General features: G+C 43.9%; 2 long non-coding RNA genes across 2 annotated transcripts in view; one reads left to right on the forward strand and one right to left on the reverse strand.

The window, feature by feature from the left end:
• LOC138568490 (uncharacterized) overlaps window positions 1–16,424 on the forward strand; it is a 63,519-nt gene extending 47,095 nt beyond the window's left edge. The window contains exons 2-3 of the long non-coding RNA XR_011302830.1: window positions 15,902–15,974; window positions 16,247–16,424. This is a non-coding gene — a long non-coding RNA (uncharacterized lncRNA). The remainder of the gene's footprint in view (window positions 1–15,901; window positions 15,975–16,246) is intronic.
• The window catches only part of LOC138568517 (uncharacterized), a 282,465-nt gene that overhangs the window by 226,633 nt on the left and 33,701 nt on the right, over window positions 1–22,131 (reverse strand). The window contains exon 2 of the long non-coding RNA XR_011302856.1: window positions 2,191–2,302. This is a non-coding gene — a long non-coding RNA (uncharacterized lncRNA). The remainder of the gene's footprint in view (window positions 1–2,190; window positions 2,303–22,131) is intronic.

Raw genomic sequence — 22,131 nt, forward strand, 5'->3', positions numbered from 1 at the left:
GACTCGACGACATCGACGCACGGCGCCCTCTCCCAAAAAAAATTCTGAAGAGCAGCAAAGCTGGATGGAATACATCTAAGATGAGGAATACGTTGGAGGACACAATCCACTCGAAATAGCTGATGCACCAGCCAGGCCTTGACCTTCTCGCGCACGTCTGCTGGCCTGATGCTGTTGCCGCGAGCTGTGCGTGCTCTGAAGTAGGAGCAAAATGACTAGACTTAACTAGATGCACGTTATATTTGGATTTTCTATGCACCAATCCTTTTTTATCAGTTGAAATCCTGTGGCATATGTTTAAAGTCTGGAGCGAAGTGATTTAAGATCAAAACAAGCACTCCCAGGTAAAACGTGGAACGCCCAAGGAATCGGCGGGTCGGCTTCTCCATGAGCAGGAGGACTCTGGGTGTCAGCAATGGGGGACTTCTTAGCAATGGCGCTGACGTAGTGTCGGTGTACTGGCACTGATGTTGGTGCTAATAATGGTACCCTCCATGTTTGGGTTCTCACTGTGGACCTCCGAGTTCTACATGAGGGTTTTAGTGAAAACCTTACAGGTGAGTTACTGTTTCCTTGCTGTTGTGGTCTAATTAATGTGTTAACAAATGGAAGCAGAGTTGTGTGGATATAACATTTGTTAAACAGTATGCTTGTTAGCTTTAAAAACATTGTGTTATGTACTGGGGAGTTATGGTGCAAATAGTTCTTGTGTTTCTTGTTTTCACTGTGCACTGTGTCCGTTGGGCGTTAGATCAGAAACATGCGGAACCAAACCTTTATATTAACATGTCGCCCTTTACAAAACAGCACATACAATATTTGGGATAGCTTGTAGGCAAATCACAGTGGAATTATTTGACATTTCAACACAAGAGCCTAACATTTTGGGAATTCTACAGGGTGGTCACCTTTAAAAAATAGTTTTGCAGAAGCAATGTGTGTCACTGATGTTCCATCATTTGCTCCGCACAATGCGATCTTATGTTATAATAACTTTAGTGGCAAAAGGTATTTTAACACATATGGAGGTCAACAAAAATATGAACACTGCAGTCCTGTCATGCAAACAGGGCACATGTTAGATTTATCTTCAGAGCTTGTTTTTAGTGTGAAAGTAGTACCTAGGAGACCTTTGTTTATTGTAATCTTACGGCTTGACACGATTGATAATCCCTCTAAAACTATGCATTCATGCGATTCCACACTGATAGAAGCATAATGCTACCTAATTCGCAATTCCCTTCGAAGCTCTTGTTGCGTTTAAAGGCAGTGGCCTCATCACAAGTTGGGCAGAGCAGTAAAATGTGGTGGTGACGCTATTGCAGCTGCATTCACCGCTGCAGCCAATCACAAGGTGGGTGGAAAATGGGAGTTTTACCTCCAGCTTTTTGCTGGAGATATAAATCACCATTTTCCGTCCGTTTTCAGCGCTATTAGCGCAGTGCTAATTGCGTCGAGAACCCCAATTGAGCCCAATGGAACCAATGGGAATTGGGATTTACCGCCTTACCACTACTCGTGATTCGGTGCAAATTACGCCGGACCGAGTAACGGTAACGCTAATTGCGTTGGGCAGTATTCCAGAAAAAGGATACTGCCTAACTTGTAATGAGGCCCAACTACCCTTTGTATGTAATAACATTTGTACGAATCAGACTTGTTTGCTATCTGTACATATGTTTCGTACATAATTTTAAAGGTGATATGGTATAAATATGTCGCGTCTTGTGCAGCATAATTTACTGTGACACGTTTCAGTCCCTTAATCCGAATTCCAGGAAAGAGAGCGCTTCAGTGTTTTCACTGTGTGGCCTAGTTGAAATCATTTGAGCGAGTCAGCTGGCAGAGTCTCTCACTTCCCTTTGTATAGGGGTACAACCAACTCTGGAATTTGCTGCTTGTGTCACTGTTTAAGACCCTTAAGAGGCAGTTAATTGCAAACGGTTCTGGCTGTGTACAATGGCTTTTTGCGGTGGAAGCAGCCTGAACCATTAATTCCCTTGGGGTCTAACCAAGGCATGAAAGTAACTTTGCGCAAGCCCAGTGTCCTAGGATAAACATGCAAGATGTTTAACGATATATATGCAACATTGAATTATCTGAGCAGTTCAGGGTCCACGTCAGCTGTATTCAGCATGAAGTATGCAGGAAGAATTATCGGAGGACTCTCGCGTTTGGCAGATAACTGACCTGAGCATGAGCAGGTTTACATATTGCAAGTGAAACGGATGACTGTGTCGGTGGAGTGCTCCGGCTTTGCAGTGCTTTGGCCGGCCTGGGGGGGTTCTTTGTTTCAAGAGAGCTGTAGTTGGACATTGCACAATAAAATACATTTAAAAGAAGCGTTTTTAAAAGACATGCAAGGCATAAAAGAATCATGCGTGCAAAGGCATGAAAGATGCAAAATGGTGCATTAAAGTGAACTTTATAACTAGCCATAAAGGGTGCGTTGGGATGGATGGAGGCATACATGCGAGCAGCATAAACGATTATTAGAGGTGTGGAAGGCATGACATCAAAATGGTGAATAATGGACTTTTGGTTACATGAAAAGGACACATTCAGAGGCATGGGTTAAACCAAGGACCTAAGATTGCCACCTGCCCGGATTTAGTCCAGACAGACCGTATTTTCCAAGGAACACAGGCAAGGGCTTTTCAGTCATCTAACACCACTCACAAGGCTGGTCAAAGGTAGCTCCGACACTCGAGCTTCTGTGGGTAAATATTAGCAGAAGGAATGTTTTCCCTATTGTACAATTATCACCCTACTCTCATTCTTTCTACCCCACCCACCTTGCCACAATTCTCTCTGATTATAATTGTTCTTTTATTTCTAAGCTGAGATCGGATTTGAACCTGTGTTGCTGCATTTTCTTGCTTTCAAGACAAACGTGTTGCCCCTGAGCTATCCTTTCTATATCATTTCCGCTACCCCCATTCTCTCTACCCGACCCACTCTACCACCACCTTCTCTACCCCCACCCTATCTTCACTCTCTTCCCGACCCACCCTAACCCCACTCTCTATTCCTGCAATCGCTACCTCCACTCTCTCTACTCCCAATCCCTCTACACCCACCAAACCTACCCCAACCAACCTTCTCCACTCTCTCTACCTCACCCAACCTCATCCACTTTCTCGACCCTAAACCACCCAACCTACCCCTACTCTCTCTACCACCACCCTCCAAACTCTCTACAGCCCAATCAACAGCCTCACCCCACTCTCTACCCCCTCTCATCCTTCCTCTCACACACTTGATTTATTCCTTATCATCTCACTCTCAACCTTTCTCACTCATATTTCCTCTTGCTCAGCATCAATGCCACCCACTTGTGAGGCAAAATATAGCTCCTGAATGCCAGAAATAAAGAGGCCAGAGTGATTTGTGGTCCCCCATTGAAGTCTAAAGCCAGCACAGAAATGGTGATGTCAGACAAGATGCCTATTGAACTAAAGACAGGCCTAGATCTCAAATAAAGGAGAAGTGTGCTTGGAAGTTCAAAAGTGCAAAGATATGTGCAATGCATTTCAGCAAGGAAAGGGAAAGATATGTGGCTGAAAATGCTGTTTTACAAAATCCATGGAAAGCTACACCTTTTAGCAGTATGTACATTATCTTCAATGTAATACCAGATCATGATCCAGAAATCTCAAGTGAAACCAAGCTTATTGCAATTATAAGAAATAAAAGAACTTCCTTTTCCCTCATCCCAATGACAGTGTGCAAAGTCAAGTGCCCACTTGGTTTCAAGGGGAACATGGTGTTTTCATATAACGGCCCTGTGTATGGACAATCCAGAAGTGATACTCATGCCTTTGGCAACTGTGAGATTAAAGGAAAGACATTACACATGGATATAAGGCCCAGATGCCTTATAAAAGGCTTCATGTAAAATGTATTGTGTGTGAGTTCAGAAGCCATTTTTTGCAGAATTGTACATGCAGCTGGGCATTTGTACTAAAATGTCACTTTAACCTCAAAGACCTAATCAATCAGGTCCATTGCTTAAAAATACAAAGAGATACATTGCCATTGATGGAAATCACTGTGGAAATAGATAAAGGTCTGCCTGTTTTTCAGCCGAAAAATACCTTGAGGTCACAACTCCCATAAAAAAGTTATTAAGGAAAATTTGATTTAGGCCTTCCATTGATTCTGAGAGATTCTAAAGTTGGTGTGAGGGTGAAGGACCAAATTAACATGGGAACTATGAAGTGTCATATTTTTCTCTGATGTGATGCCTGAGTAAACAAAGAAAAACTGTATCTCTGCACAGGAAGGGCGTGCCAACTTCAGATTAGCATCAGCTGATTTGCCTTAAAATGTAGTTCTTAAAAATATACCCATACATGTAACGATTTGAAAAATTAGGGTACTTGCCATGTTGATAGATTTTCAGAGTTTAAACATGCCAAACCCACATGTCAGTTTGGTATGCCAAAGCTTTCTCCTCCCCCAGCTTTCCTAACTCACACCCCTCAACTCCTTGTTCTATTAGCGCACAGGTGGGAGGAGGGTGGAGAGAACCAACCAATCCCTTCTGCGGGAATCATGACACGTTTGTGATGTTATTTGCCCTATAAGTATGCCAGTTTGCATCAGAACTTGGCTTTTTTCCACTTTATTCCGGGATGTTACCTGGTGCTGAACTCTTGCGAGAAAACACCCAAGCAGAGTGGCCCTAAATCTTGCATTGGATACAGGGACCAGGAGACATAGAAGCTGACTGGGACCCCTTGGAGGAGCCAGAGGGGACTATCCTAGACGGACACCCTTGCTGTCCCAGAGGTGCCCTGCTGTTCCCCGATACCCACTACAAGGCCTCTCCTGTAAGTAAAACTATCCCAAAGCCACAGACTGTGTAGGCCATGCATTTTCTAGTATTGTTTTAGTTATTTCCCCTTAGCAAAGTACCCTGTTTGTCTGTGTAGATCCTTAGCATATTTAATTAAAGCAAATCAATTAATTCCACTATAGAAATCACTGGATGTGTTTTGTTAGCATTCAAAACTAACAAGCTCCTTCCAGTGTGTTTCGAGTTGGTATAGACAAATATTTGATTCACTAGTTGTAAGAAAACAACTGACTTCGGTACAGAAAGGGGGGTCCTGAATCCAAAAGAATTAATCCCCAAAACCCTGAATCCAAGTGAGTGTGCAGGGTGCAAAAATAATATTCCCCATTGCTCCTCTGCATTGTAAATCAGAAATGTGAAGCTGTGAATTTCCTTTGCATGTGTGGTGGAAAAAACGAAATTGCCCCTTTGTTCCCATCGTGCTCTGACACAAACTATAAAACCATGCCTGTTCTTTTTATGTATGGCAAGACAAATATTCCCGTTCTTTTTATGTGTGGCAAAACGAATGTTCCCATTGTTTTTCTTTCCCTCATATTGCATCTGTAGTAATAAGTGCAAAAAACGATTTTTCCCATTGAATCTCGGTTCTAGAGAGTGCATTTTTCTATCAGAACCCAAAACTATTTTCCCATTGTGTTCCCACTCTCTGTCACTTGCCTTCAATTCAGAGTGGTCAAGTCTAATTGATGCCTGGAGGGTGTAGGTCGCTGGGAGAAAAAGTATTATAACCAAATCAGCAATCACTGTGTGCCTTGAATTGTTCTTTTTCTGTATTGGGGAGTGATTTGAAAAGAAAAGCTGCTAGAAATTGTGACTGCATATCTTAGTATTATCTCTGTGCTGGTGCCATTACGGAAGTCATTTGTGTTCTTGTGTTGCCACAGCATTGGTGGTTGATGTTAGTCTGTCAAATTTGGTTTAAATAAATTAATAAATATATAGTCTTACTACACACCGCCCTGGTTCCTAGTCCATTGTGGCACCGGTTTTTTGTTGTGATTGGGTGTGAGACGGGTTGAAGGCCTTACCAAAGTGAACCTTAACAAAATAATAGTGATTTGTTGTGCGCTTCCTTGATTAGGGGGAAAGGAGCTCCCTGATTTGAGTGTGACCGCGTAATAAACTGCAACACTCTCTCGATCTTTTCCTTCCTTGCTCTAGTCTCTTTCCTTCTCATTCTCTTATGCCTGCGGTCCTTATCGCATCCTCCTTAAAAACTGTGTACCCTTCTCCTTGCACCCCGATACCTATAAAAGCGAAATGCAAATAGCAGTAAACACCAAAACTGTTTGCATTGCCAATGCTTGTTACTTCCAGGAAGGGAGGGGCCGGGGGTGCGAGAGAGAGAGCAAGTCTTATCCATTAAAGTATTTTGTCATAAGTACTTTCTCACAAGATAACATCCTCACAGACCTATTGAAGACGATTTCATAACTGATAATGAACGATAACAATGCTTTATTTCTCTTCTTATAGCTGTCAGCATGTTGCTTTATGCTAGTTCTTATTTTTGGTCTAACATCCCGTAGCAATCATCCTCTTGTGGTCCATTTAGTCACTATGGGGCATCTTAAAGCAAACTGCATGTCCCGGTATGGGAAGTGACGCTGGCTATAAAAATGGGACTAGATACTAAAGATGGCCCAGACATGCATCTAAGGCCTTGAGTTCTGTACCACGTTGGTCATTTTCACACAGCTTATATGTTTACATCCTTCTGTGTCCTGTCCATCTATTCCACAATATTAGCAATGTTGAATTTCACATTGCATCATCTGTGCTGAGCTGGTGCATCAGAAACAAGGCCATAAGACAGGTGTATATCTGCAAACTCTTTGGGGATGTCATTGGAGACTCGGACTGGCCTGTTGGGCAACTGACGAAGTATAGGCCCAATATGCTAGTAGTTATGACAAGTGTTATTGGACGCATTTCTTTAAATGGAGCAATTGATCGAAAAACTCCCCATTGTTTACTACTAAAACAATCACCCATGGCATCCTTTTTTCATTGGCCCTACCCAGTTCCATTGGAAGTATGATTTTCAACTTTTATGTTGTCTCTCGGCGCTGTCAGTGTCTGTGTGCGCAAGATTACGGTATGAAGGCATCAGACTCATGAAAAGACTGGAAAGGTTACAAGTGAGATGGACACTATATACGTTATAGGAGAGCAGGGCACTATGTAGAATTCAAGGGCTGGTCAGGGGGAGGGGGCGTGTTTTACAGCAGGATATGGCAGAGGAACCTCCATTTAAAACACAAAAAAGAAAACTGCACATTATTTAATGTGCACTTCAGAAAGGTAACATTCTTTCAATGGTCAAGAATCTGAATTATGAACTGTTGCTCTTGGACACAGTTCCTGGTGTAATCGCTAACTGAGGTTGGTGATACTGGCCTGTTGGAAGAGTAGTCATCAATACGTGTACCTGGAAACCTCAAAAAATTAAAAATAAAAAGTTATTATTAAGTTATGCAGCCTTGCTTATCCTTGTAAGGGAACATGTTAGACTTCAAACAGGGGCGGATATGTCCCAAAGGATCTAAGTTAAGATATTTTGCATATCCTGAGCCAGGCTACTGGCAACAGAATGAGCCCTGCCTGTTGGTTCAGATGCTAAGGTACGCCTGCAATAGGTTAAGAGATAAGGAAGCAGATATGGCTTAAATTCAAGCCGCACAAAGAAAGGCAAAAAGAATTCCAATGTCAAGGGAACCGGTTTTGCTGTTTGGGTAAAACAATGATTACAAATACTGGTACTTGCATGTTCCATTTACTCTTGACATATGTACAAAAGAGACCATCAATCAGCCTTCCTCAACGATTTCAACTCTGTCCCTTAATGACAAATTCAGAACACAGTGGCACCAAGCACTCCTCAACATTCTCCTGAGCCGTCACTCAGAGGCTTGCCTCAACATTCTATCGGCATTCACAGATGGCCTGCAGGACAAGAGGACATTCAATGATGGTGATCAACAATGTAGGTTTGCGCTGCTGACAGTATAACGGATACTTCCACTGAGGGTTCTCCAACATTAAAGGACCAGTGCACTGTAGAAGATGATAATATATGTATTCACTTATCAAGAACACGACCTCCCTATGGTGTAGTAGCACATCCAGTTAGTGGAAAGCGCCTTGAAATGTTAGCTACTTAAGCAGTATATGGTTCCAAAGGGGACGGGGTTCGAGGGGAAGATTGCACCGAATGCAAATCAGAGCCAGGTCTGGAGACACAGAATATTTAATAATAGATAATAACTTGTGTTTCAGGAATACAGTAATAGCTCAATGCTTAACTCAGAAAAGGTTGGAGCCTTCAAATAAGGTGTTAATTTAAATGCATTAGTTGTATTTTAGTTAGAAATAAAGCTTCCAGTACATAGCGGAATGTGAAGGGACAGACAGGCTGTGCTTTTTCAACACATGACTGACTGAAACTCATCTGTAATATTCGGCTGGGCATAAGGGCCTTTTCCAGAACCAGATTGAATCCATAGGAGAAAATATATGTCTACAGAATTCATTTTTAACACGGAAGAGAGATAGTACACACAGGAATAACAAATGCAGTGTTTTTGAGCAGTTATGGAGATGTCTGTATAGGGCAGGAGTGATATTAAAAAAACAATAGGTGAAATATAGTGTATAAAAATGTAAACGTAGCCCCTTGTACCCGCTGCAAGGAATACTGAAGCACCTGCATACTTAAAGTGAGGCTAAGTTCGCCGCGGGCCATGGTGAAAGTAGTAGTACACCATGGCGGTGAGTTTTGAATCACCTTCCCATCCCTTCCCCCAGCACGGAAACCGAACATAGAGGCCTTCAGGCATGATAGATAAAAATACAATGGTATCGTGTTGCATGCTTGCGTAACCAGGAAGGAATGTGAATGGCCGAGCACAGGCAGGGTTGCGCCTGTCTCGAAGGACAACCCCATGGGATCTGCAGCAAAGATCATGAGCTGCCAAAGGCCTGGTCTAGATTTAAGGCACTAGCGCCCCCCAGAATGATAGTCATCCCATTTGAACAGCCGATGCCCACAGCCAGAAAATCTAAATCCATCTGAATTTGGCTGATTACAGTGGTCCTCGAGAGGCCCAGGAGAAACTCGAGGGAGGAGCAGCAAGGAGTGAAATAGCCAGTGATTTATGATACGAGGAGCAAGAAGTGATGCCAACAAATGTAGTCCTGCGGCAGGGAGGCATGGTCGGGGCGCCCGTGTATCTGGGATCAAGAGAAGCACGCCTTTATTCCAGAGGGCCAATTTGACCTCAGCGCTTTCCACTGAGTTCATGTTAATGGCCAGATTTGCACAATGTGACTAGGCCCATGGGGAGGGTCACCTTCTCAGACGCCTGCCAATTAGGTAGCGAGAACCGAAGGTGACGGAGCAGGAGACCACGTGTTAGAGGGCAGAGGTAGATTAGAGTGTGGCCAATCGGTCGAGGGACTGTAGAGGACTGGCAGTATGTATATAGGTGGTAACCAATGAGAGTGGGGGATGAACACTGTATACTGTATGCACCATGAGTGACGATAATCTGCTTTATAATGGCCTGTTTGCTCTGAACTAACCCAGAGAGTTCTGTGGCAGTTGGGTTCTACGGCATCCTCTGTCACCTTTTTCCATTTTGTATACAAAATGTATTAATCTTACTTACAAACGGGGGCACCAAGCTTTTTTCCTTAGAGTATTGTTTTTTCTCTGTCTGGTTGTCTGAAGGTCTGCCTTAAAGGTTCCAAGAGGCAAGTAAGTGGGGGCAGTGGGAAACAAAATAAGTGTTGGGGGAGGTTGGGGAACAGGGAAAGCAAGGTGTAGATAATGAATATATGGAATCAAGGCATGTGGCTTGGTGTGTTTGGGGTGTAGAAAAGAGAGATAGGAGGCAAAGTACAGGAATCAGCGGTTGGAGCGGTGGGGCGACATTTAGTGCAGGTGGCTCTCCACACGAAGCCAAAAGACATGGGGGCAGATTCTCAAAAGTCTTTTCTGCATCGCATCAAAAAGAGGAGCATGCCCATCTCAAAGCGCATCTAAATGAGTGCATCTCAGCTGTGCTCATGCAGATTCCCCTTTTCACCCCTTCCACATACCAGAGGGAGTTTATGGCCATTTAAAAATGCATCCTGAATTGACAAATAAGATGCACTTTTATATGGCCAAAAATGAGGGTCTTCCTGCCAGCATCTGTGAGAACAGGTGTAGGTGGAGGAGTAAATCATGTCAAGATTATGTCATGATTTGTTCTTGAAGTGTGATTGCTGTGATTTCAGACTGCGGCTGTCATTTTTGCATTTCCACCCACCCAAGCAGGGATTAAAATACTTTTTTATTTAGCATTTCACTCAGATGGGCCCTAGAATGATCCATCTCAGTAAAATGCACTCCCAGCCACTACGTTGTTGCTGGCAGCCTGTCATATATTAGTATATGGAAAGCACATCATTGCGCTATTGTCAAGCCCCTCCAGAAATGCTCAGGTCACCTTTGAGAATAAGCGCAAATGAAATGAGCACATTCTCTGAGCTCCTTTCATTTGCGCTAGTTTTTGAGATTCTGGCTCATGGAATCTGTGCTAATGATGGCCGTTTGCTAACTGTTGCTTCTATATTTAATGATGTATGGTTACAGAACACTGCAGCTATTTAACAGAATGCATTCTCTCCATTATATATGTTACCATTGATGTTGATACAGCATTTGAGAAAGTATGATAAGAAAATGTTTCTGATTGTAAAAGGTAACCAGAGAAAACCTGTAGCCTTCTGCAATGACATGTGCACCCAGCAGGTATCATTGCTGTTGCAAATACATACCTAGAGACATCCCTACAGATAAAGAGTGCAACAGCCACTTGTACTCCCTACAAATAGGCAAATACTCCCAAAAATGTAAATACTCACATAAAAAAAAGTAAACCGTCACGGTGGACCTTGAGCCCCTGCTTTCACCCACGCAGCTTCATGTATATTTTTAGAGCAGTAGTGCATGTAGTACCACAGGAAGAAACTACTATTACTCCCTGATGGGAACAAATACACATGTGTCTTTAAATATGTATCAATAACTAGCTACAAAAGAACAATTATTTCAAAAAGATTTCAGTTTTTCAGTTAAAACTTATTTTTACTGGCCAAGTACTAGCTTGGTACTCCTCTTTTCTGACAGTACGCTCTCAGTCTGTTTCTCTTGCACCTTTTTACTCACGGGTGATTTCTCTTCTTTGTGGTGTCCCCCAAGGCTCTTCTCTGCCTCCCACTTTATTTAATTTATATATTCAACCTCTTTTTGCCATAATCCATGCTTTTGGCCTGCAATGTTATTCCTACGCCGATGATACCCAAATCATTATGCGGCTAGATCTTACTAAATCTGAATCGGCAGGTCAATTGAAAAACTGTTTGCTAGCCATTGGTGACTGGATGGCGAGAAAATGGCGTAAACTCAATGGTGGAAAAGTGTTGGTGATGTGTATGGCTACTCCCTCTTTGTTTTGGCCAGAGAGCCTTGGCCCATTTCCTCAGCCGGTCTTGTTGGTGAAAGACCTAGGTGTTAAAATCTCGGCCTCTCTTTCTATGGCCAAACAGGTCTCCCTTGTATGCCAAAAAGCTCATTTGAAGCTATTGACTCTCCGGAAAGTCCTACCTTCTATTACCGCTAAATTCCACGCCCCTGTTGTTTCCTCCTTAGTCATTAGCAATATTGACTATTGTAATGCCCTCTACTTGGCCCTTCCAAAACATCTCTTAATGCGCCTCCAGCTGCTGCAAAATTCTGCTGTCAGAGCTGTTCTTCCCACTCCCTGGGGTGTCAATATGACCCCGTTGTTGCAGCATCTCCATTGGATCCCTGCTGAGCAACGTATTAGGTTCAAGGCACTGTGCATAGTGCACAAAGCTTTCTACGGATTAGGTGCAGAGTTTCTTCAGAATAAATTTGGTTTGTATATACTTCCAGGCCTCTTCATTCACAAGATCTGCAGAATATACAGCCCCCGTGGGTCAGACTTGCCTGTATGGGTGGGCGTGCTTTCTCGGTGGCTGCTGCAAAAGCCTGGAATCAGCTTCCTTTCCTTCTGCGTAGCACTGAATCTCATTCATTGTTCTTTCAAGCACTTACGACTTTCCTGTTTTAACTCTTTTCCTGTGGATTGGGCAGACCTCCCTTAGCTTAGTGCCAAGATGCCTTTGGGCTTATGCTGCGCTCTACTAGTTTTATTAAGATAAGAGAAGATAAGATACAATACTCCCATTGGGTATTGGACTTACATTTTGTACTCCTTAAAAAATCATTTAACTCCCAACTTTAGGAAATATGGAGTGAAATACTCCCACTTCAAAATAGTGGGAAGACATAATCAAATGTTTAAGATACTATATGTGAACCCTTAAACAGCTGTGACAGGGTATACCAGGGTATTGTCACAACCTCCATAGGGGAGGTCCCTTTCCATGCGGCCAGAAAGGTGAGGCTGCTACCTGGTAGTCCCCCTGGGGGTGGTGCTCAGCATGTAGATCTCATTGGAGGGGAATCCTTCATGGAATTTGTGACAGTGGCCCTGGAATTTGTGACAGTGGCCCTGAGTGTACACCCTTTTGCTGTCCCCAACTTCCTTAACCCCCATTCAAGTCACTCTGGTCCCGCACACCATTATTTGTTACAGTTTAGGAGAGGATATCCTTAAAAGGACTAGGACAAAGAAGAGGGAGACTCACCCAAACCTGATTCAAAATATCACTTGGACGAGGAAAAGGAAGAAGACGAAGGCCCATCGCAGAACCAACTCATGCAGTCCAGCTGCCTAAAGGAAGAATGGATGATAAAAAGGGAGGAAGGATTCACTCCATAGTCGAACGGTCAGCCCTGGAGGAGCAGGAAAAGAGACGTTGGTCCCGTAACGAAGAGTCCGGCGATTGGAGACCGGTAGGCGAAATGCCACAGGTGACAGAGATCTTCGTGAGGCAGACCTGATCAGTGGCAGGGCCACGGGAAGCTAGACCAGCAAACCCCGACCAGGAGAATAGATGCAGATAGCTGAAGGCGAGAGAGAGAGAGAGAGAAGCTGCAGCTGCAGAGATATGAGAAGGACGCTGAGTGTGGCAGGAGCGGAGAAGCTTTGCTCCAACTCCCGAAGAGACCAAATACCTCCCGAGAGTTCCCAAAGGTAGGGAAAGTGCCAGAAAACAACCTGAAAGACCCACGGGGGTGAAAGAGTTCTCCTGCAATATAATACAAACTTTGCCAACTTTATAAAAACATCCCGAAGATTATAAGGGGATAGAAAAGGAAGCATACAAATAGTAACAAAGTTATACGCCCAGTAAGAACATCCCGAAGAGCACACAGGTTGAAAAAGAGAACCTATAAAGCATTACGAACTGTGTGAAGTTGGCAAACACATCCTAAGTGAAACAAGGAAATAGAAAGCAAAGTGAACCGTCAGATAAAAACATTGGTAGTACATCTATGTGGGATAGCATCTGGCAGGGGAGTACCAGGTCTGTCCAAGTGACACTAGGTAACCAAGGTATAGGGATCCCATCACGCCAAAGGAACAGAGTCTGGGACCCAGATGAAAGCGGGCAAAGCCCACCAGAGTAGTGCATGAGGGTTGAGGACCCACCACAACAGCAGAAGATTTATAACCAGTGGGCCGGAGCCCAAAACATAGATATCAAGGAAAGTGAAGCTTGTGGAAATCAAGTCTGGCAGGCGAGTACACCAGACTTAATACCCTATTGGAAAAGTCTACGGTGAGGTCTGGCAGGTTAGTGAACCAGGCCTGACAAGAAACTAGAAGGGATCGTGTTTGTGCTACGAGCTGGGGAAGAGAAATTCCCCATGGGATTCCCCAGGGGAACATTGTTTTTGCAAACAGGAGAAACCAAGAACCCAGGAAGATGTTCCCCTCAGGAGAGCGTGGGACTGGGATATCTTTAAGTTGGCTGAACCCGTGGGCAGTGAATATTGAACTATTGATATTCTTTTGGCAGAAGAACTGCACTTTCGTGTCGGCATTCAGAACCGGAGAGACCTACTTCTGGAATTAAGAAGACACACATTTTTATTTAGAAATCAAGTGAAAGGGACAGAAATAGGTTTTGACAGAGGTGTTGCTAGCGGGAGCTATGGGGGGAATAGCCCCTGGTCTTTTGGTTGTAGCCCCAGATAGAATCTCAGGTGCTACAACCAAAAGGCTAGCTAGCCCCGAGTCCCGACAGTCCCAGTATTACCATATCCCCAGACCTTTTCCAGACCTAGCAACACCCCTGGGTTTTGACACAGGACGGTGGTAATTTCTATTTGAAGGACTTCCTAACCGGGTCCATAGTATTAATCTGTTGAGGCAGTGCAAACCCTCTTAGTAGTTAGGGATAATTAGGCCATTCCCCAACCCCTTTTATTTTCATTTATACAAATAAAAGTGTATAACAACCATTTGTATCACACAAGGGTGTATGTTTGCGGCCATTCTGTTTAACCTATATCTGGCTGATATGAAAGATGCATTTAATCTATCTGAAGCAAATCCAGGAAAAATCAATAATGTCACTATAGGATGTCTTGCGTACGCAGATGATTTGCTAATTCTTGATTACACACCTGTTGGCCTGCAGCGTATGCTCGATTCTCTAGTTGCATACTCTGAGGTTAACAGCTTGTCAATAAATATTGAAAAAAGTAAAATAATGATCTTCACCAAAAAGCCTAAAACAAAGAAATATAGGTGGACACTACAGTTGAAAGTGATTGAACAAGTCACCACATATAAATACATTGGTATTATCATCAACGAGAAGTTAAACTGGGAAGCTCATTGATTAGCCATGAAGAAACGGTGTGTTACTTCCGTACATGCTCTCAGTATATATATTGGAAGAAATAAGGACTACTCCGTGTCAGCGGTTATTGCTATTTATACAGCAAAAGTAAGGGCCACTCTTCTGTATGCTGTAGAGATCTGGGGCCATAAATATGAAAATCGTCTCGTGGCCTTTGAAGCAAAACTACTGAGAACACTACTGCGACTTCCCCAATGCATGAGTGTTGAATACCTGTACCTAGAGTTTAATATAAAAGGAATCTGGTATGCTTACCTTAGGCAATGTGTGATGTCTTATGAAAAGGTGTGCACTCTGCAAATTGACACGCAAATTGTGCCATATTTAAAAGCGTTCCTGCGGTTGGAAGGCAATGTGTCACTTGGTACCATGGGATTACTATATAAAATACACAAGAAATGGACAATGGGTTGTAACTCTGTCTACACAATAAGTGCCCTGAAAAGGTGGTTAAATAGGAGACTGAATGACTTTGCCTATGAGCAAACCATGATAAAGATAGCATCATAGTGGTGCGTATTGTGAAGAGCGACTCACTAGAATAAAGCCACCAATGTACACTTTAGCCCATCCAAGCATAACAACATTCCGTACATATCTACTCCTACAATTCAACGTGTCTGAGGCGTTGGAGACTAAAGGAGACAGATTAGGACTATCGATTGAGTCCAGAAAATGCTGATTATGTGGCAATTAGGTATTGGAATCATTACACCATCTGATCGTGAAATGTGAAAGGTTAATGTATCTGCAAAATAAGTATTTTAACTCCTATGATAATGGCATTGACACTATGGAAGTGCCTAATTTATGGATGATTTTTTTGAGAGGGAATGATATTAACCTAATATATTTTATTGTGTTATTTTATATGAAGATTATAGAAATATTAGGATGTATTGAATAATTTACTAAGTTGTTTTGTGACATGTTTTACAGTGTGGCGTTTTGGACTTCCTTTTTAAATTGGAAAATGTTTAATTGTTGTTTGTCATGTGTTATACAAAGCAAGAGCAAAAGATTAGGTAAAAACCCAATCATACTGTGTCTGTTGGCAGATGCAGAGAGAACTTCTCTGCTCCGTTCTCTACATATGGTAAGCTACAATCCACGTTTGTTCTCTCTTTAAGCGATTAGCTACATTTTGGATAGGTCCTTCATATATATTTACTTTACCATTTACAGTACCTGCCCGCCGCACACGGTGAAGCAGCCTGGCCTCTGAAACATAGATTTCGCCATTACTCACCTACATCAGGTAATGGACCCAATTCCCTCCATTTTGTTACAGGACGTCTTTACTTACCTTTGTACTGATCCGATTTGCTTCTTTTATTTTTTGACCTGCCTTCTGATCCTGCTCATTACATTGTCGGGTATGTGTTTATCTTCATATTTTTTCAACTATTTGGATGATGACTGTTCATGTTGATGTTTATATACTTACGTTGTTCTAAATATGGGATTTATTTTATATGGATATTAACCATGGGATGGTTGGCACAATTGCATTTAAATGTTATGTTTTAGACTTGCCCTGATGAAGGAATTTGTTGTATTCCGAAATGCATTGGCACAATATAAGTCTACGGATAGAGTGACTTATGGAAATCTCTTCCTCACGAAGAACATTATTAGTGGCTACTTGTCACTCCTTTCTTTAAAAATGTTCTACTTGATGGATAAAATCAACATTGAAAAACCACTATATATTTGACTTTCGAATTCTTTTCCAAGATTGGATCAGAGGAATTGTACATAGTAAAATTGCAACTAACACAAAACCCAGTTTGGGATTTCAGAGAGCGGCTGTATGATTGGGTTTTTACCTAATCTTTTGCTCTTGCTGTTTTTCTGGGTTTGGGTGTCTCCAGGCCTTTTTCAGCCAGCTCCTGTACATAGGACCTAACTTCCTAAAAAAGACTCATTACACCAGAGACCTTTGAGAACGCCAGAAAGATTCAATACCCCTGTGGTGCCCACTCAAATTTGCTTCCTATGTGTTATACAAAGCCCAAGTTGGCTTTAAGTATATCTAATAAAAACCTGATTTGGAATAATATTCACACAGGATCACACATTAACTTCCTTTATTCTCTTCCTACAAACTAAACTTCCCTTGTGCCTTCCTTCCCCCTCCCCTCCCCTGGGTCCCTCCGCTCTAGTCCTGTGTTCTTCCCTCCTAAGGGAGGCATCTTCCCATGAGTGGGCTTTTGATGACATGGATTGCGTCGCTCTCTGTGTACCAGGTCACATAGAAACTGTCAAAGAGTGTCTTTTTGTGTAAATAACCAATAGATACCATTGCTTACCACAGAACCTGGAGCATCGAATGTTTATGCCAACCGTTTGGTAGGAGCATTGTCAATTGGTTTACATGGTGGCATAACCCTTTCAGAATTTTTTATCGTAATGAGTAGATGTAAACCTAAACTGTACTCGTTTCTATGTACATTTTCTGTGATTTATGTAACTGCAAACTTTCATTTCCTGGTGAATACCGAGGAGTATAACCAGGGTGATTTGTTGTTTGAGAAATCTAATGGTTGTTTCTTTGAGACCGGATCCCATTGCAGACCTGTTCTCTCGGATTTGCTCAATTTTATGTCTGTGTATAACGTGTATTTGTCTACAGTAGCTCTGTCATTTTCCTCCTGTTCTGATGAAAAGTAACCCAAATCAGGAGCTAATTCACCTTTATGCTGCCAGCACATTTCTGTTTAATCATGTACTGTTACTTGTGAAAATCAATTTCTTTTTCAAATATAACCACTTGAACTTATTGCTTAGCCCCTCTCTGTGTGTTGCTTTTCGGACAAACTGTTGGGCTCTGTTTTTGGATTCATTCTATTAGTAATACAGAGGGTCCCCAATTAGGTCTATACGGAATATGACCAGTATGGGCAGAACCCTTTGGTAGCAGCACTTCTCCTTTTGCTCGGCACATAGAAACTGTCCTCTGGACTGCAATGGTAGGGGTGCACCCCACTGAAAAATGTGGGCCTGGGATGGTTGTAGCGGGTAAATGGCAGCCATGGTTTAGTATGTCTTCTCATTCATTACATTGACGGTGGTCCCTGTGTCGATGAGGAAAGGCGTGTTGTTTCCTCCCATGAGTATTGTTACTTTCAGGGCCGTGCTATCATCAGATGTGTCGCAGATGAGCCGGACATATTCCTTACTGTACCAGTCATAGTCGTAGTATTGTTCTGTGCTCATTTGGCTTTCTTCTGTCAGAGGGTTCTCGTACGGGTCGTCAGCGGGGAATTCTCGTCGCTGGTCTTCTCCTTGATATGGTTGTGCATGAAACAAGTGTTGCTGAGCGTCTAATACTCTGTCATGTGTGTCAACTTGTAGGTTCTCGACTGCTCGAATGAACCCCGGGTGCGTTGGATATGTTGTGGTGCTTCTACCAAAGCTGGTTCTGGTGCCGTCTCTGTCTGGGTATGGTCGTACGTTGGATGTTCTTGCTGGGTCGTACCTCCGGGAGGGAATGGATTGCAGGGGCGGCCTATACACCGGCAGTATGGGAATCCTTTCACGGCACATGATTTGAAAATGGTTTTCCTGGCCGCACCTCAAGCACATTTGGCTGATGGCGGGGCATTGGCCCTTGTGTGTGAATTCAAACCCGCATCTGTAGCATTATTTTTCGGGTCCGGCGGGCAGCACTCCAGGTGTCTTGACAGGATGGTGTGCCCAATTGGCGAGCTTGCCCTTGGGGTCTGTTGGCTGTGGCGGCAACCGTGTCTGTCTTCTTTGGGATCTCTATCTGGGCCGCCTGTGCGTCAACTCGTTCATAGACCCTTGCCAATTCCACTATTTCCTGTAACGGGAGGGCTTTCTTTAACAGATGTTTCCTGAATTCTGAGGATATGCACCCCTCTATCACCCTTAGGCGTATAGCCTCATAATAGTTAAAATTTGCAAAGTCACAGTACGTAATTTTCCTTTGGAGACGTAGTCCAATTGTTTCATGAGGGTTGGAAGGTAGTCTTTTCTTGTGGAGGAATGGTTTTATTAACGCTTTTCATCTCTTGTCCTACCAGATTGGTGAAGATATCTAGTTTATTGGGTGCGTCTTGGTTTCCTACTGCCCTCATGAATTCTTCAAATTCATCCATCCACTCCTGCCATCTTTGGTCTTGATCTTCCTACGGTTCCAAGGTGAAGTGGTTTGGGCGGCGTAGAAAGGATACTGGGTTGGTGGGGGCTACTCTTACGGTGGGTTTAGCAGCCTGGTCTGCTTGTGCTACCAATGGCTGAGACGTGATGACTTTTCTTGGTAGGTATAATGGCTACTGGTCTTCTCCCGGGCGTCCTCAGCGCCCTCCCTCTTTCCGTGTTCCTCTGTGTGTTGTGGCGCTTATTACTCGTGTAGCAGCGCAGCCTGTGCTGTGGTTGGGGCCACTGATCCTGTGGCGTGGTCTCAGTGATAGCTTTGGCCACCTGGGTTGCGTCTCTGGGGGCGATCCTCGTGTTCTAGTGGCTTATGTGTGCCACACGCAGTGCTTTAGTAGTCAGTTGTTAATGAAGCTTTGGCCAGCTGGTTTGGCTCATGTGTGCCATGCCCAGTGTTTCAATAGTCTGTTATTATTGAATCCTCGTGTTCTAGTGGCTCACAGGTGCTGTGCGCCTGCCTTCGGTGTCTTTGACTTCGTATTATGAGGAAGTCCTCGCGTTCTAGTGGGTTTGACTGGGGTTTCATATTCAAATCCTGAGGAAATCCTCGTGTTCTAGTGGGTTTGACTGGCGTTTCACATTTAAATCCTCGCTTTCTAGTGGGATGTGCTGTCGCGTACCTGTATGCCTGCTGTTGGCCTCGATGCGCGTCGCCTCCCTTCTCGTAGCCGTCGCTGCTACGTTCTGTGCCTCCTCCGTTTCTCACTGTGGGTCTCCGCTCCCTCCAGCCGATGTCGTCACATTCTCCATTGCTTTCGTCTTCCACCTGCCTTAAGTCTCCTGGGCTTGCCTCTTCTCCTTCACGCTGTGAGTCTCTGCTCCCTCCAGCCGATGACGTCACGGTTTCCGCCTCTTCTGTCTTCCACCTGACCACGTCCCACGGCACCAGGCTCCTCTGCAAGTTGCGCTGCATGCTGTTTGGGACACTTCTTCTTCGTTCCTCCTACTCACGGAGGTCACGGGCGTTGTTTCCTGGCTCGTTGGCAGTTGTTGCATCCGGCCCGCTGGGCCTGCTTTCAATAATATTCAGAAACAGGGTCACAAGTTAACTTCCTTTATTCTCTTCTACAAACTAAACTTCCGTTGTGCCTTCCCTCCCTCTCCTCTCCCCTTGGTCCCTCCCCTCTAGTCCTGTGTTCTTCCCTCTTAAGGGAGCCATGTCCCTTTATTAACCTCTAACATAACGACTCCTTTCTTTTTAACATGTTTACTTTGACAATCAAACCCACACAGTGTACAGCAACTAAGAACAGATGGACAGTTCGTATTTTTCCCCACGCACTCCAATCAGACTGCTCACTCTCAACAAGCCCCCAACTGCATTGGCGCCCCCAGACATTTTTCATAGAGGTGGCCACAATGGAAATCTTGGGGTGGCAGACCAAAACAAACACACATAACTGAATGAGCCGTGGAGGGGTTGGGGGGGGCGGGACAGCACTTTTATAAGGGTTTCCCCCCTTGCAAACCCCTGATGTCAATCTTATACTTAAAAGGGCAGCGGGACGACTGGCTTGAATGTAAGAGGAGTCAGAGGACAAGTGGAAGTGCGCAAGTCAGGAGTTTTAGGCGGCAGGGGTGAGGTAGTGTGTGGTGAAGCAGCAAGGTGGAGTGGAGAAGGATGGAGAAGTAGAGTAGAGTCGCAGAGGAGGATTGGATGAGGTGAAAGTGGAACAGATAAGTGGAGAGCAAGTGGTAAAGGTTACATCAGAGAAAGAGTGGGGAAGTTAAGTAGGAGCAGAGGAATGGAGAGGTGGGAGTAAAGGGAACATCAGAGAACAGAGTGGAGGAGAGGCAGTAAAAAGACCATGAGATGGAGGAGTGGAGGAGGTAAATGAATAGCTGGGGGAAGGACTTTGGGATGTGCAAGAGCATCAGAGCAGGAAGTGATGAAGAAAGCAGTAGAGAGAGAGACAGAGTGGAGGAGGTGATAGAGAAGCAAAATTACACCAAGGGGGAGAGGGGTAAAGAGTAGGAGGGGGCAGAAAGGGGACATGGAGGAGCAACTAGAGGAGCAACTAGAAGGGTACTAACAAGCACCAGATTAAAATGTGGCAAATCGGAGAGGAAAAGAAGGGAGAGAGAAGGAGAAGAAGAAGAGAGTGTCAGCCAAAGAAGATGAGGGAAGTAGACGTCACCAGAAAGAAGGGATCAACCTGGGAGAAGGTTGGCCTGGAGCCAAGTGCCTAAGGAGGTTCTTAGCTTTGTGACGAAAGAGAAGCCAGGTGGGTCTCTGCTATCCCTACAGGAGATAAGCCTCATAACCCCTGGCCAAATGTAATCCTGCAAAAGATCTTAAAGAATCAGATATCTGGCCTGCATTTCGAGGATGCAAGGCCAAGTGGTGGTAGTGCCAAAGGTATCTATGTTGAGAAGTAGAGCAGAAACCTCCTGGCCAGAAAGACACCTCAAACCAAGAAAGAAATGTAGGGCACTTAAAAAATCAATGCCTGCGAGGGGCTCTTACTTTCCTGCAAGGTGACCGGAGAGAGGATGACCCAGGACTACAATCCTGAAAGGATGACTTATATGTTTTCGTTCTGTTCGTTCTGTTACATTCCCACCCACATACCTCAGTCATAAGCAGCAACATAAACAACGGCAATAGAGGAAACTAAACAGGAAACAGGCTTTTCCTGCTACGCGTCTGTCTGTGGAACAAGTCAAAAACTCAGATAAGACTGGTGCCCACAATCCTACACTTCAGGAAGGACCTGAAGATCCTACACTCAAATATATTTTGCCAGTTGCTGATCACTCAACTTGTTCTCAACCTCCCACCTTCTCCTGCTCCTCAAATCCATTCCAGGTTCCCTGCTAACCCTGCACCTTTACTTGTATCCCACTACGTGGGTCCACTATGTTCAGCTCTGCATCACTTCCCATCTAGGGTTGTGCTTTATAAATCCCATACATACATACATACATACATACATACATACATACATACATACATACATAAATGTATGGTTTTCTCTATCCTTGTGATCAGTCTTTCTCGGGTTGATAAAGTTATGTTCAAAATAGTGCTGTCCTATAAGACAAAGACACTTTTCTCAGAAGGAGCAAAAATGTGTGCTGTTCAGCTAATTTGCAAACCGCCCACCCCAAGTGCATTGCTAAGTGGAGAGGAATTGGGGGTGAACGTCTAGACACGCCTACTGGATGGTACTGTGGGGAATGTGCTTCATTCATTCATCCATTTCGTCATTTGTATAGCGCCTTTCATCATG

This window comes from Ambystoma mexicanum, chromosome 1p, assembly GCF_040938575.1.
Source record: "Ambystoma mexicanum isolate Mex_15411 chromosome 1p, UKY_AmexF1_1, whole genome shotgun sequence".
Classification (NCBI taxonomy): domain Eukaryota; kingdom Metazoa; phylum Chordata; class Amphibia; order Caudata; family Ambystomatidae; genus Ambystoma; species Ambystoma mexicanum.